Source organism: Rhinolophus sinicus, chromosome 1, assembly GCF_057876585.1.
Source record: "Rhinolophus sinicus isolate RSI-liver-muscle chromosome 1, RSI-T2T, whole genome shotgun sequence".
Classification (NCBI taxonomy): domain Eukaryota; kingdom Metazoa; phylum Chordata; class Mammalia; order Chiroptera; family Rhinolophidae; genus Rhinolophus; species Rhinolophus sinicus.
Window position 1 is genome coordinate 5,075,683 of NC_142501.1, and position 16,553 is coordinate 5,092,235.

At 57.5% G+C, this 16,553-nt stretch overlaps 1 long non-coding RNA gene across 1 annotated transcript; it reads right to left on the bottom strand.

The window, feature by feature from the left end:
• Positions 1-349: 349 nt before the first annotated feature.
• On the bottom strand, positions 350-5,636 carry LOC141568857 (uncharacterized). The gene is made up of 3 exons (XR_012492091.2): positions 4,726-5,636; positions 4,357-4,440; positions 350-1,377 (listed from the first exon to the last, which is right to left on the bottom strand). It is a non-coding gene; the product is annotated as an uncharacterized LOC141568857 (long non-coding RNA).
• Positions 5,637-16,553: the final 10,917 nt, after the last annotated feature.

Sequence of the window (16,553 nt, forward strand, 5' to 3'; positions counted from 1 at the left end):
TCCTGGGAGGTGGAGTCATGTGGATTAGAGGACGTGGGCGGAGACACAGTTGTGAGTGAATAGCTGCCCCAGTGAGGCAGGTTAGGAGCCAGACGGACCACCGAGAGTATGAGTTCAGCACCCTATTCTACGGGTGGGGAAACTGAGGAACAAACATGACACCCAGAACCTAGATAACTCCCCAGAGCTGGGTCCACAATTATTCAAGCTGCAAAGACTCATTGGAGTTCTGAGGAGGGGAGACCCCCTTTCAGGTTTGGGGAGTGTCATGCGGGGTCTCTGCTCCCGCCCCCTGCATAAGAACGCAGGATATGGTGAGGCCAAAAAGTAACACCCACGGAGCCATAGATAGGGGAGTCATACCACTATATTCTCGATGGTGGCTGGTTGAGACACAAAAGCAAACATCCACCAGTATCCCAACGCGGGGTCTTCCTGCACCCCCGTCTCGCTGGCAGCCGGGCGAGACACAGGAAGTAGGAGCAACACGATCCACAATCCGCCATCGACGCTTGCTAACCACACTTGCTAGCTGCAATCCGCCTGCTCACCGCACTTGCTAGCCGCAATCTGCGCTTGCTAGTGTAGCCACAGCCGTTATATCAGTGGCTAATGGCTCACTGGTTACAGCTGATGGCCAACTAGTCACAGCTGATGACCATCTACTATCCGAGCCAGCACTTTTCCACGTGAGGTCGAGACCCTGGAAACTGCTCTCTGGGACTCTGTCCCCACAGTGACTCAGGAACAGCTCTGCGGTGAGGCTGGACATCATTCATCCATTCAATGACCCTTCCCCAAGCACTGGTTACAGACCAGGCTGCAGAACACCAACAACATTTGGGGAGAGCCTGTTCCTGGGAATTGCCTTGCACCACGGGGCCCCGTGGTTAGCTTGAAGGACCAAGAACTTCTGAGCTTCTCAGCTCCGCTGTTCTAGGTAGCTCATGCTGTAACAAACCACCCCCACCTACAGCCATTTTGTTCTGCCCACGAATTCTGTGGGTCAGCTATTCTGAAAGTTGCAGTGGGGACAACTCTGTCCTGTGATGCTTGGGCCTCACCTGGGACACGTCAAACGGATGGGGCTGGGAGCTCTGAGGCTGGTGGAGCTGCTTCTGAGGTGGCTTCTGCTTTCCGATGTCTGCAGCCTGGGCTGGGATGACTCAAAGATCGGAACTGTCAACCAGCATGCCTCCATGTGGCCTCTCATGCAGCCTGGCCATCCTCACAGCAGGGAGGTCCCAGGGAACTTGAACTTCCGTCTCATAAGGCTACTCAGGACTCCAGGGTAGAAGCTGTGTGGCCTTTCACAGCTCTGCTTTGGAAGGTACCCTGCAGCACTGCTGTCCCACTCACGTGGTTGTAGTCACAAGCCTGCCCAGATTCAAGAGGAGAGACACAGACCCCACCTCTCAATGGGACGAGGACCAAAGAACTTGAAGCCACATTTAAAACTGCTGCACTACTGCCTATTCCTAGCCTCCAGTTTCTTCCTCTCCTTTTTGAAAATTCGACCACATGCCAAAGTTGGGCTTAAATCTTGAGCCAGACAGCCTTCCTGCTCACCTGTGTGCCCTTGGTTATGACCGCTTTCTAATTAATAACTAGGATAGCCGTGAGCACATGCCCATGTGTTCACACATGTATGTTCTTTTTTGGTTCTCAGAGCAACCCTGTGAGACATGTCAGAAGACGGGGCATCTTGCCTGGAGTTTTGCGGAATGAGTAGGAGTTCTCCAGACAGACGGAGTTTGAAAAAAGGCATGGTGAGCCTGGACACATGTGCGATCAGGTGTGGTAGGAGGGCAGAGCTTCCCTTACGCTGGGTCAAGGGGGGTTTAGTGGGAAAGTGCACCAAACAGACCTGTGTCATAGGAGGACTTCACACGCCTGGCAGTGAGAAGGCTGTCCCTGGATGCTGGCCCAGGGGGAGCTGGTACTGGTGCCTGCCCACAGGCCCCCCACAAGAGCCTGTTGCCTGTGCCTCCTATTCTCTCTTTTACATGATTTCAGAAGTCCTTTCAACCATTCTCTGGGGTGGGGGGGTGGGCACTCTGAGCCCCATTTGACAGATGAGGAAACTGAGGCTCTGAGATGTTGCTCTGGAATCAAGGCTGGGTGGGAGGACTGAGGCCAGGGCCAGAAGCTCCTCTTGTCTGTCCCATCTCCTCATCCCTCAGGACTCACCTCAGGCAGGGCGGGAAGCTCCTCCTCTCTCCCCAGCACCCCAGCTGCCCCCGCAGCTCCCCACCCCTCTCAGCCCAGACCACATGGCCCAGAAAGACCCATTCAGAGCCAGCTGCAGACAGTCGGGCCTCTGGTTTACATCAGCAGGCAGCAGGGAGCATGGTCACGTGCTCGCTTATGTCCAGTGCTCCGTGTGGCCACAGGAGGGGGAGGGCGAGAATGAAGGGGGGAGGGGGGATTGGATTGAAGGGAAACTGAGGCCCAGAAGGGGGGAGGGCTTGGCTTCTGCTATTGGCTTGCACCTGGCTTCCCTTCCTATCCAGCTATTCGGTTCCAGCTCCTGAAATAAATCCTCCGCCTGCCTGGCAGCCAGCCGGCCGAGGGCAGTGCCATGGTGCCGGCCTGCTTCAGCCCAGCCCGGTCACCCCGAAAAGCTGACAAAAGCCAGCTGCCCTCCCAGCGGTCGCTCAGCAGGCAGACACCCGGAGGCGTGACGCCTGCCCTCGTCTGGCACTGGCGGCTGCCAGGAGGGCCCTTGGAAAGCTCCTCTCCCCTCCACTCCCAGGGGCTCTGCAGCTCCTTTCCGGAATGGCTTCCCGATGAGGTAATGCGGCTCGGAGCACGGGAGGAGGCCTCTGGGAAGCACTGCTGGCCAGGCCCCAGCCCGGCTGGAACATGGCTACCCAGCTTCCTTGTCTTGCCTGCCCTGATGCTGCCAAAATGGAGGCCGGAAAGGCCAGGCGGGGAGCAGGACTCTGGGCCGAACACTTGGCAGCCTCACGCTGGGGCAGCTGGGGGACCCCAGACATTTACTCATCTCCTTTCCTCGTACTGGCTCAGCCCCCAGACTCTGGCCTCGGCCTGCAGCCTTACACTGACCTTTAGGGCCCCCGTCCTGTGACCGTGTCACCGCCTCCCAGGGAAGCAGAGGCCCAGACAGGGCACACTGTGCCCAGCATCAACGCAGGACTTAACGCACCCCTGGGGGTGAGGAGGCCCCACAGCACGCACTGGGTCGGGCGTCTCACCACGTGCTCACTCCGACCTGCCAAGCTGCATATGCCTGGAACACCAGTCTTTTCCGGCCACAGAGCAGAGAGCTCGAGGCACCCGCCTTCCTGTGCCCGAGCCAGGAGGAAACGCCTGCGGGGGCTGTCCACCCTGGTCCCCCTCAGGGCCTCTCCTGGCCCCATGAGAAGCAGGCCCCCCTTCCCTGTAAAGCCCCACACCTCTCCCTTCCCAGGCTCCTCTGCAGGTGGGACCTGCGCTGGGGAAGCTGGTGAGAGACAGGAACTCAGCGGGAAGTGTCCCAAGGGGTGACTCACCTCCCTGCCCCCCCATACCTCCCCACTCCCTGCCAGGTCCTGTGCTGGGCGGCTGGGGCCACAGGAACCGGCATGACCCAGCAGCCCCTGACCGACCAGATGGACAGAGGGACTCAAACCAGTCTGGAACATCAGCCCCACGGGGGCGGGGGGTTGGGGGTGCTGAGTCCACAGATGCTTCACTGGGCAGCACGAGGAGCCCGAGGAGGGTCACTTCCCCCAGGGTGTGCCCAGCAGGTCCCCTGCTCTTGGAATTTGGGATGCTGGCGGTGTGCAGGGGGAACAGGACAGGCCTCGGTCTGCAAGCACAGCCCATCCTGCCTCTGCCTCGGATTTGCTGTGGGACGTAGGCCAAGCCCCTGCTCCTGGCTGAGCCTCAATTTCCCCATCTGCAGACCGGAGGCGCAGGGGTGTGGGTGGGCCTCAACTGGACGCCAGGAGTCCCCCCACGTCTGCCGTCCGGGACTGCAGCTGTGTGGGGGGAAGCCTCTCAGCCTCGCCTCAGTTCCGTGTTGGAAGAGACCCAGGCCCCATGCACAGGGGAACTGGAGGCCTGAGTCGTGCAAGAGTTAGTGCAGGGCCAGGATCCCAGCCCAGACTCCTGGGCCGGCCTGGAGCAACCCGGGCTGGGCCTCCTCTACCCCCTCCTGCTTCCCACCCCCGCCACAAAAGCACAGGCTCCCCTTTGGAACTGCTCCCCTTTGCTGCCCCCTGGTGGCTACAGTGACACATGGCGGCCCAATAGAAAACCCTGGGAACCCACAAGGCTGGGGCACCCACAAATACCGGCACCCACAGGGCCATCGGCACCTTTACTAGGAGCCCTGGTTGAGAACATCACCTGCATTATTTCACTGTGTCTTCCTGTCCTCCCATAGGCAGGTGTCATCATGATTGCCCGGTTACAGGCGGTCAGGGGTCAGTCCTGCCGAGAGATGACTGTCAGATGGCTCTGCAGTCAGATACCTCGAGTGAAAAAGTGCCCCCCACCCAATCAGCAGCCTCCTAGGGCTTGAGGCTGTGGGAGGGGAGGAGGGGGTGGGGAGGCCAGGGCTCGCTGTTCTATGGGGGTGGAGTGGTCACCCAACTGAGGGAAGCTGAGGAGGAGAAGGGCTAGTTCACAGGAACAGTGTGTGTTTGGGACGCCCTCCCAGGGCCCTGGGTGCAGGGGCAGGAGAGCCCTGGGCAGAGGGGAGTCAGGGCAGCTCACTCAGCCTGTCCTTTCTGTGTTGCAAGGACAGTAGCAGTGCCCAGTTCCCAGAGCGCGGTGAGCTAGCACAACGAAAACGCCATGGTGTCTGGTCACAGGGAACGCTGACCAGGTCATGTTGTTGCTGACACGATGGGCTGAGGCTAAGGATTTAGAGAGGACAGGATGTGACCCTGCTCTTGGGGTCTCCCAGTCTGATATCAACCCTCCCGGGCAGCCTGGGGCAGCAGGAGAGCATGACTCATTCCTGGGGACACAGGCTGGGCCCTGAAGAGGTACGTGACAGCTCAGGTAAAGGGTGCCGCCATGAAGCCTGTCTCTATCCTCAGAGCACACGGGGGACGTGGGTAGGGGGTAGGAGGCTGGGGGTGCATGGAGAGGTCAGTGCTGGCAGGCAGGCTCTGGAAGGTCTGAACTTGTGCTGTGAGTAGCCTTCCGGCCAATGGCTGGAAAGGCCATTCATGTGTCCCCTCGGCAGATGGCCACGATGCCTCCGTGAGCGGGCGAGAGCACTTGGCCCCCATGAGGCCTGGTACAGACGGGCATCTGGCTCCTGTCACTTCTTTGTCTCAGAGTCTCTCTTCCTGGGTCCAAGCCAGGGGTATTGAGGTGGGAAGGGGTGTGGCCATGAGGCCTGGAGGCCCTGCACAGCTGGATGCAATTAGGAAAGTTGACAAGTTATTATTTTGGGGTTAAATCAAAATTAATCTCCTCAAGGCGATGGCCAGGTCTCCTCAAGGGCACATTCTTATGATGTAGCCCCTTGGGCCCTGGGAAGTGGAGTCCCGAGTGCCAAGAGGACGGTGAGAGTGACACCGTCCACCAGGTCTGGACTAGCAGACACTGCACCCTGCCGGGGCTCTGCCCACCCACCCTACCCTCCAACCCCAGTTTTGTCTACCTCCCACCAGCCCTGGCTCAGGCTGCACGGCCTCCACGCGAGTCTCCCCCCCTCCCTTTCCTCCTCTATTTGTCTACCAGCGGCCACCTGAGCCGTTTTCATAAAACTCCAAGTGGGCCCTGCTCTGGCCCAGCCGTGGCTCCCCGCCCTTGGGGACAATCCAGGGCTTCACCTTAGGGCTCCAGGCTTCCCAGCTTGGTCCCGCCCTCGCCTCTCTAATCCCATCACCTTTGACATCCACTACCTTGTTTGCCATATGACACTTGGGGTGTTTCTGTCCTTTCCACAGTTGGAGCTATGGAGGCCAGGGAGAGGCAGACATGCTCAGAAGGTCCTGGGCAAAAGTGGCAGAGCTGGGCCTGGGACACCAGGTCTGAATGTCCCATCTGGGGCAGCCAAGCCCCTCTCTCCTCCCTCCTGCTGTCCACCAGACCGAGGCGCCTGCTGTGCGACCCTGGAGATGGGAAGGGGGGCTGCCACCATCCTTATGGAGGGCTGCAGCCCTACTCCTGGCCTTGAGTGGCCTCCAGCGTGGGGAGGCCAGGCTGCAGGGGGCCTGGAAACGTGACCGTGGCTGTTTATTCAGCTGTCTAAGTTGGCGCCGGCCCCCCTACTGGGGCCTGGTCTTTCTGGAGTTAAAACACACAGCTCTGTCCCCACACCGGGCAGTGACCTTCTCAAAGCAGGATTTCTCTGTGGGAGGCTTAAGGGGCAAGCCACCAAGTGGAAGGCAGCAGGCCAGCCCCTTGGCCCGAGCCCCGTGGAGACACAGGCCCTGGACAGCTACCCTCTCAGAGCACGTATCTCTTGTCTGCCTGTGGTTCTGTGTCAGGCAAGGCCCCTGTGTGCTGGAGGCAGACAGCAGCACCATCAGTTTGGGTCATTTGAGGAGGAGCATTTTAGAAAGCAATCCAGGCATGGGCAGCACTGAGGAGCCATTTGCTGGGGCTGGTGGCTGAGGGGCAAGGGAGCGAGAGGGTCTCAAGCTTGGAGAGAGGGCCATCCATCCACCTGGTGCCCGGGTCTCCTCCAGAGCAGCCCACTGGCTGAGCCCAAGATGGTCAGAGCATAGGGAGCCTGCAGGTGCTTCTGTCCAGGTCAGCCTCCAGGGAGGCCGCAGCCCGTGGAGAGTGGCCTGGAGAGGCAAGGGGAAAGAGGCCTCAAAGAAACAAGACTGCAACTGTAGAAAGTTCCTCGTCAGGCGTCAGGGTGGGGAGAAACCGGCCAGAGCAGCCACGGTATCTTCCTGTTACAGAAGCATAGACAATACCGCTTGAAGCCCAACAAAGGGTTCCTTCTAGAATCTTGCCATGCCCCCATTAAGGGGCATTGTCTAATTTAGGTGGGCCTCTGACTGCCTCCCCGAGTAGAAGGTGGTGGAAGCCACCATGTGGTCCAAGGGCTGGGCTGTGACCACCCTATGCTTCTGCCTCGCTCCTGGAAGCCAGTTGGTAAGGGACAGCCACGTGGAGGGGTCTCTGTGAGGACACCTGTAGGTGATTCCAGCCCAGACACTGAGCCACCTCCAGGAGGCCCCCCCAACTTGGTGGAGCAGAGATGAGGTATTCCTGCTGTGCCCATCCTAATTCTGGACCCATGGAGTCCATGAACCTAGTAAAAGGGCCATGTAAGTCTCTACGATTTGGGGTAATTTGTTGGTGGCAAACACAGCAACTGGAACACAGATGTACACACAGGCCTGCGCCCAGTCTCTCTGCTCAGTCTCTCTGTGCAGTCTTAACCGCCTTCTTAAGACCTTCTCTCTTCACTCCTACTGCGCCACTTTCCAGCCTTCATGGGCTGGACACGTGCCGTTCTGCAGGGAAGCAGGCAGTGGACCCTGGACTGGGCAGTGGCTAGGGGGACAGAGGTGGCCGTGTCCAGAGGCCAAGTCCTCTAGTGCAGGCCCAGAGCCCGGAGGCACTTGGTTGGGATAATGGGGTGACAAGGACATGCTGAGGATTCAGTGTTCCCATCACTGGGCCATGAGTCAGCCAAAGAGGAGACAGCACACCCAGGCTGTGGAGTGAAATCGCTGCGCAAAGCTGAGAAGACACAAGCAGCCATGCCTATAGCACAGCCTGCCTCTTTCATCCCCTTTCCTTATTTGGAGAAGTGACAGATACTGGGCCAGGCTGTTTGAGGACAAAGCGAGGTACAGTGACGGGCATATGCTAAGGGCCTGGCAAATGGGGCCCATTATGCCCCAGAAACCTGATTTGGGGTTTCACCTGGCAGCCCCAGAGCCCAGCCCACGTCTGGCCCAAGCCATTGCTCAGAAAGTGAATGGGGTGGAAGGAGAGTCCACACTGACCTGCAATCCCCATGTCACCTCCAGGAGGAAAGCTTCAGGATTAAGACCTGACGCCTTCTAACTCTGCTTTCCCTTTTTGCCTTGGCTGCTGGGGAGCTTTGAACCAAAGCTGTGAGTTCATTTCTTGCTCTACTTAGACCTCCTCTTGCCCTCGTTTTCCTTTCATCCGTTACCTCTGCTTTTAATGACATGTCCTGTGGCATCTTTGTTGCACTCCCAAATCCTTTCTGGGCAAGGTGACCCCTGCCTCCTTTTAGATGCCCCATCCCTGAGTGATGTGGAATTCCACCCTAGGGAATGTATGCCAGCAGGGGCCTGGGATACTCACACCCTGACCTTGGGCTCAGATCCCTGCTCCCCTAACTCACCTTGATGTCAAGTCTGCCCCTCCACCCGCACACTTGCTCCCTCAGAGGTCACTGCCTTTTCAAAGCTGCGAGGATGGAAGGACCCACACATGACAGATATCAAGTGGTAGCTGTCAGGCTGAGCACCCCTGGCGGTGATGCTGTGGCAGTCAGATGCCACTGGAGAAGAACTCTGAGCTGACTCAGTTTACCCTGTTGACCAGGATCTAGCATCTGCTACAGCCAGAGCTCTACATACAGACTCAGCCATGAACAAATGTGATCTACTTCATCTGGCCGGATGCAGCCATCTTTCCTCAAGGATGCTCTGTGAGGAAGAACTCTGTGCTGCCCAGGCTGGGGGGGCAGGGGTAGAGTCAGGCTGGGGTGTCCCAGCCACTGCAGCACCCAGCCCAAGGTGCGTGCCATGGGGACCAGGGGACCTCTGCACATCCCTTCCCCCATCCCTGCACCTGGAGTCTAGGGTCTGAACTCCCATGAGGCCAGGGACTGAGGCCTGTGTGGTCACACTGCCTTGGTGGGAACCTCAGCCTGGGTTATTTGCCCTTAGGGAGGCGGAAACACCGTCCAGGCGTCATTTCACTTGGAAACTAGGTCTTGGCTTTTCTCTTCTCTGTCCTCCCCTGCTGTCTTGGCTGAAAGGTGGCTGTGTCTGCAGCAGGGGTAATGGTGGGTAGGTCACCCCCCCAGTCCCACCCCACCCCTTCCGTGCTGGGTGACTGGGTGGTCCTGAGGGGTGTTGAGTGGACAGAGGGACAGGGATGGGGTCCTAGCCTGGATGGCTGTACTGGGAGGCAGGGGCTGGCCCGCCATGTCCAGCCTCCTTCCTCAAGATTCTGGGCAGGCCTGGGGGCCAGGGCAGTCGCCCTCCCCTAGCCCGGCTCTCCAGGCCAGCGGTGGGCTGAGCTCCGAAGGCGGCCTGACCCTGGCGGCCTCCGCGCAGCCGTGGAGCTGTGGGGTTCAAGGTCTCCACAGCCCGCCAGCCCTGGGCAGGAGTCGCTTCCGGCCGCAGGGCAGACAATGCGCCACGGGGGAGGGGTGGCTCTGGGCCAGACCCCCCACCCCCATCCCAGCCACACAGGAAGACGGAACTCAGAAGACAGCGTGTCCTGGAGTGAACCCGCCACCAGCGCTGTGATTTAAGGGGCCAGATTCTCCTCCAGTGGAATCAAACTGATTAACCAACTTTCAGCCTTAAAATGATGAGGGGGTCCTAGGACCCTGCCTGGAGGGGGTGGGGGACTTTAGAAAATCTCAACCTCCGCATCTTTGTCTCTCCTGCAGAGCTTGCCCTTGGCTATGCTGAGCTTCTTCCGACCTCGGAGTCATCGCACTGGCGGTACCCTCCGCCAGCCACTCTCCAGATCCCCACTGCAGTGGCCTCCCACGGCCCCCCCATCCTTGCATTAGAGGCCGTCCTGTCTGGTGCTCCTGTCCAAGTGCTGTCTGCCTCCATCCACCCCCCTATCCCCAGCCCCCCCACACCAAGCCGGCATGGGACCTGCCAGTCTTGGTACCTGCTGTAACCAGTGGGATTGTAAATTCTCCCCATCACCCCTACCCCACCTCCCCTGCTCACCCGCCTCCCAGCAATCCCCTCCCCTCCGCACCCTGCAGAACTCAGCTCTCAGGGCCCCGCCCTGGGGCCTTGCCTGCCTCAGCCTCCTGGCAGCCTGCCGGGCATGCGCACCTCCATTAGGGCACACAGGGCACCCAAACTGCCGTCTGCAGGTCAGTCTCCTGCCCTGGGAAGCCCCAGAAGGGTAGGGCCACTGCAGGAGGCCCATCCATATCCTTGTCTGGGCGGAGCCAGTGGATAAGCTCTGGCAGGCCTGCGACCTGGGCCTCTGCTTCCTCAGCACAGACCACCCTCCCTCTCGGTGCAGCTGGGATCCCAGTGGGGGGTGGGGGGGGGTGGCTGGGTACTGCACTGACAGCCCCTCCCTCTGTGACCCCAGATGAGGCGGGCCCAGTGAGCCTGCTGGGAGGAGCCAGGCCTACAAGTCCAGCACAGGGAGCAGACGTGTACAGAGTGGGGCTGCCCTGAGCCCTGAAATCCAATCACCAACCCTGGGCCCGCTGCAGTGGGCAGACTTCCCTGCTGCCTGCAAGGACACAGCTCCTTCCGAGGCCACTGCCCCCTCAGTCCACAGCACTCCCCCGGGTCCCCCTGCCCAGCCACATGGCCTCCTTTCTGCATCACACCCAGTGTCTTGCATGTCCCATTCCTATGCCAGCTGTGCTCCCTGCCCAGTTCGTTACCCCTCACACTCAGCCAGGAGGTGCTGCCTCAGGGAAGCCCTCCGGGATCTGCCTGCTGCACTCCCTATGGCATCTGAGACCTTCCCAGCACTGTCAAGGGTGGTTTGTGCAACTCAGACTGGGACTGTCTCTCCTGCTACACTTGGCTCTGCTTTTTTTTTTTCTTTTTTTTTTCCTGAGGGGAAGGTTTAAAATTTTTTTCCTTATTTTGGTATCTCTAAAACCTCTTAGCACAAAACCTGGCACATAGTAGGCTTAAAAAAAATCCTTGTTGGTTGACATATTGCTGAGTGAGCCGTGATGACGGCACAGTCCCTGGTCTTCAGAGACTGTGTGTGTGTGTGTGTGTGTGTGTGTGTGTGTGTGTAGTTCACATACCTTCCTCCCCCACTCCACAGTAAGGGAGGGCCATTCCGCACACCCACCATTGCCCGGGTGTCCCCCCAGCCTTGAGCATGTTAGACTCTACACCTGCTCTGATGGCCGACTTATGACATCCCTCACTTCCGGAAGCTTCCTGGAAGTGCTGATTTCTCCCCAGCTCCACTTCCTCCATCGCTGCTCCTGTCACTTGGGCTTTAGGTTGACTTTAGGGTCTCTCTCCCTTCTGACCGTGAAATCATGGTATTATTCAGCCGTAAAAAGGAACGAAACACACCTGTTTAGAGGCTAAAATAAAATAGTAACAACAACAATAAAACACCAGGGAAAATAACACGCGAGGAGTGGAGAAACAAACCCTGGTGCATCCCTGGTAGGAATGTCAGTGGTGCAGGCCCTGTGAACAATTCGGCGTTTCCTCAGAAAGCTAAATACAGACTATGCCCTGGCAATTCCACTCCTGGGTATACAGAGGATGCAAAAAAGAAAAAAAGAAAAAAAAAGTATATACATTTTAAGAAAGGAAAAAACGATTAAAATTGTACTACTCAATATATACTGATAACAAAAGATGAATACAAGTCAGGTTTGACTTCTGCAATTACAAGAGGTGCTCAGAGTGGTTATCATCAGCATCCAGACACTTCTGATTACGGCGAACTACTGCTTGAGCAACGCTGACCAAAGTGTCTACTTGTATACATTTTTTTGGCACCCCAGTATGTGTCCCACGAGAGTTGAAAGCTGGGACTCCAGAGCCCTGCACACTCATGTCCACAGCAGCATTATTCACGATGGCAAGAGGCGAAACACCCCAAGTGGCCACCAACAGATGGAGGGATGCACAAAATGTGGTCCATCCATGCAACCCTTACTCAGCCCATGGGGACCCTGTATTCAAATACTTCCCCCCGCTCCTCATGCCTGCCTGGGCCTATCTCCCCATGTGGTGTGCAGGTGTGGCCAGGCGCTTCCCCCATCCTCACCATGTCCTTGCAGCCCCCCCAGACATGCATCACTATGGAGAGATGAGGGGACCAGAGTCCCACACAGCCCTCCCTGTGTCTGTCCCTCCAGCACCCTTCCTGACACACAGCCTGGTCCTATGACCACATCCTTTCTCGGCTGCAGAGCGCCCTCTGGTGCTCATATTGGGAATGTCAAAGACACAGGAACTGGGTGGATCCCAAGGTCAAGGGCCAGAGACCTGGGGATGCGTGAGGACAAACACCCGCCCACGCCCACGTGATTCCTGTGGGGATGGGGCCAGGAAGCACATTGAGCAGGGTGGGTGGGAGGTCGCAAAGACCTCTGATTTGTCAGGAGTGAGTAGTGTTACTGTCCACATATGCAGCTGGGACTGTAAGGCCAGGAAGGGAGGTGTTACCAGTACTCTCACCCCAGAACCGCCTCTGCATCTTTGTCCCACAGGGACCTACTTCCTTCCACTCTCTTCGGCCTCCCAGGCAGGGGCCATCCTGTGCAATTCTACAGCCAGGGCACCTTGTGACACGCAGGCTCGGGCAGTCTCAGGGCACAGGTGTGCCAGCCCTCCCCCACCCTCCAAGGCCCAACCCTGACCCTGACCCCACCCACTGAGGAGAGGATGACCCTCCCCTCCACCACACTGAACAGAGGCTCTGGGAGCCTGGACTGAGGGGTGGGGCTGGGAGGCTGTGATATTGTGATTTATCACAAGAAACATATTTGGGTTTTGTCCCAGTTTCTAGCACCAAGCTCTTAAAACTCTTGGAATTTCCTAAGTGTTGAGAGTGGTCAAGGTATCTTTTGTTATGTTAATGAGGTGACCTGGAAAGCACAGAAGGATGGGGGCTAGTCACCAGGAAAACCAACCTCAGGATTAGAGGCTGGAATGTTTAACCCTCCCCCACCAGTGCCCAAATAATGCAGCCTCCAGCAAAGCCCAAAAGATGAGGTTCGGGAACTTCCGGGTTGGTGAACACAGAGAATTGAGGAGAGGCTCTGGACAGGGCACGGAAGCTCCTCCCCCATACTGTCTCTTCCATCTGGCTGTTCCTGAGTTATAGCCTTTTATAATAAACTGGTTATCCAGTAAGTAAAATATTTCTCTGAGTTCTGTGAGCCTCTCTAGCAAAGGAATCAAACCTAAGGAAAGGGCTATGGAAAACTCCACTTTATAGCTGGTCAGTCAGAAGTGACAACCTGGGCTTGCTACTGGCGTCTGGGCAGTCTGGGACTGGGCCCATAACCTGTGGAATCTGACGTTATCTCTGGATAGACAATGTCAGAACTGAGTTGAATGGTAGGACACCTAACTGGTGTCTGAGAATTGCTTGGTCGGGGAAAGGCCCCCCACATCAGAATTGGGTGCAGAATCTTTTAGAAGATGAATGGGGTCACCCTAACATCTCCCACCGTTACTTACATGGAAAACTGAGTCTGAAGGCAGCAGCTCTTGTCTGGGGATTGTAACATGTGAGGGTAAATCCAGTTCAAAACTGGATCCAAGGGGGGGGCGGGATAAGGGGAAGGTGAGAGGTTTAGAAAATAGTCGGTAACCACAAGATGGCCACGGGGTTTTGAAAATTAATTTGGGGAACGTACAGAGGGATAGTGGATGGGGGAGGGGGGTCCACACAGTGTGAGGGATATAAATGATAAACGTCTAAGTTTTGCTTTGTCTTGTGCACCTGAAACTAATTAAAAAAAAAAAAAAAAAAAAAACTGGATCCAGTGGATGGAGAAGAGACTTTCCTTCTTTTTATTCTCTGAAATACCACCAGCACCACCACCACCCCTCAGGGGTCATCACTGAGCAGCCCACAGTAGCCCTGCCCATGCGGTCACGCCCCTGTCTCTCACACATACCACACGCACCACGTGGACTCAGGGGAGCCGGGGGTAACATGGGGTGTAGACGGCCATCAGTCCCAGATCTGCCCAGTCTTCTCTTGGAGGAACAGAGACAGACATGGCATAGTAAGATCTGGGCTGAGATAGGAGGGCAAAGGGGCATGGGGCCAGGGGGAGGGAGTGTCTAAGGCTATGTGGGACAACCAGGAGGGCTCCCTGGAGGAGGCTAGCTACTTCAGTGGGCCAAAGAGGAGTTTCAGGAGTCTCCTGATGGAGAAGGGTTGGGGAAGGCACTCTAGGCAGTGTGCCCAAAATAGAACATGAGGGGTCACTAGGAATGGTCTATGTGGCTGGAGGGGGTGGTGGGAGTTGGGGCTGAGGGCCAAGTGCATGTGGGTTTGACGAGGGTGCAGTGCAGGGACTGTGCTCCTGGGAGCCACAGGGAGATGCCTGCGGGGGCCCGGGGAGCAGGCGGGCACTGTCACCCCATTTCACAGATCAAAACCCTGAAACTTCTGGAAGGAAGCAGCTCAGCCAGCACCATGTTCAGCAGAGCAGGCCTTGTCGCACACCTCCGTGCTTTTGCTCATGTGGGTCCCTCCACCCTGAAGATGGTTTCTTGGACTGTCTGCCTGGCTCACCCTTCAGGGCTCAGCCATGGCTGCCCTTCTCCAGGAAGCCTTCCCTGAACACTCTGTCTGGTGCAGGCCTCCATGGAGCTCCCACAGGCTTAGGCTCTTGTTTGTTTCTGTGGCATCTCCCCCGGAGGGCAGACACTTCTGATTTCTCCCTGGACCCCTGGGCCCTGGACAGCATGGGCCACCCATCACAGTTGGTGGTCCTCTCTCCTCCTGCTGCCACCAGTGCTGGTGAAGGAGGCCCTCTGTCTTAAAAGAGTGAGGATGCTGTGCCTGGAGAGGCCCATAGTCTCCCTGATGGCATGGGACAGCAGGTCCCTCGGCTTGTCCCCCATCTCTGGTGTCCTCCACACTCCCACGGCCTGGGCTACAGGACCCAGGGGGAATGGTGGACGTCTCAGGGCCTCAAAAAGTCTGCACCCATTTCTCTGGGCTCATAAAAGTTTGACCAGAAAAGGCCCATCCCTGGACAAAGATGCATCTGCCAGGTGGGCTCCCTCCAAACCATCACAGTCACACATTTGCCTTGATAACCCAGCAGCCCCAAACGCCCCACACCTGGCTGCAGCCCAGCGCCCTCGTGGGCAGGACTGAAGAACCAGTACAATTCAATGACATGCCTAGCGCCCGGCCAGCATTCAGTCCCACTCCTGTTCTTTGATCTCCTGGGTCAGGCTCCATCCGTTTCCTGCAGGCCCGGTGCCGAGGGGACCAGGTTCAGACTCCACCCAGCCAGGACAGCAGTTAGGTGTGCATGTTTGAGGCAAGTGCCTCTGCACCGTTTTGGTTCCCACCTCCCGAAATCTTTCCCACGTTGTCTCCAGGGTCTGGGGAGAATGTTGTGAAAGCCCCAGTTCCAGGCCCAGGGAAGGAAGAGGGAGGGCCTGCCACACCTGGCACCTTCGCATCCTGTTTCTATCCATCACCGAGCAGGCAGGGAGGGCAGGGGGCACCAAGCACCTAGGGTGCTCAAGAGGCATGAAAAACGCACGAAGTGAAACACAGTGGGGCATTCGGGAGCTGCCATTCGTCCCTGTGGTCTCGGCGCCAGGGAATGGGGTACGTCAGCTTGACCCACTTTCTCAAAGTTGGAGCTTTGTTCTCAGGAGCCACCCTGTCCCTCCACAGGGGTCCCAGCTGCTCACCTGGAGGAGGATGCAGGTCAGGCTGCCATCCCCATGTGCCACCTGCTCCCTCCATTGGGCACAGTTCCTCTGAAGAAGAGAAGGGGTCACCATGCAGAGCACTTTCCATGTTACAGGCACTCTGGAAATGCCCTAGTGTTTGCCATTATTGTCATTCGCAGGCAAGAAACCTCTGATTTCCTGGGGCACTTAGTGGATGCCAGGCCCCAGCTAAGGGTGTCATGCTCCTGACAAAACAGGAGGTTGCCGATGTTTCACCTATGGGGAAACTGAGGTCGACAGTCCCTGCCCCCAGATTCTGCCCCTCTCCCCACTTTCTGCTTGATCACCTTGAACCCAGAAGCCAGCTGTGATGACCCCCGAACAGCTGCCTACCCCAGCACCATGATGGGTGCTGCAGACCATGTCTTCTCCTTAAGCCACTCAGTAGCCTCCCAGCTGAGGCTCCTAGGGGAGGAAAGGCTCCCCCTAGTGCCTCAAGGAGAGTGAGGAGAGGCAGGTTCTAGCAAGCTCTTAACGCCAAGAGCCCCGAAGTTCCCTCAGGCACCAGCTCTTATCTGCCTGCATTTCCCTCTCTTAAACCTGGAGTGGAGGTGGGACTGGGCAGCAGGAGAGTGCCCCAGGGGCCAAGGAGGGAAGCAGGGTTTGATGGGCCAAGGCGGGTCCATCACTTCATTCATTCATTCATTCATTCGCTCATTAGTTCACTTGTTCATTTATTCTCTTGTTCATTCACTCACTCATCCATTTGTCCACCATTATGGAGACGCTGCCTAGATGAGCGGTCACAGGGCACCAGCGCTGGCCAAGGCCTCAGCATAGGCGACAGCCTCCCATTTCACAGCTGAACAAACTGAGGCCCAGAGCTTGTGAGATACAAAGGCATTTTCTGGGCCAGGACTGGAGCCTGCCATGACACCCTGGGCACTGCCCTCTTGTGGCCTGTGTGTGTTTTGGGAGATGAGGGGTCCCCATGGAGGTGGG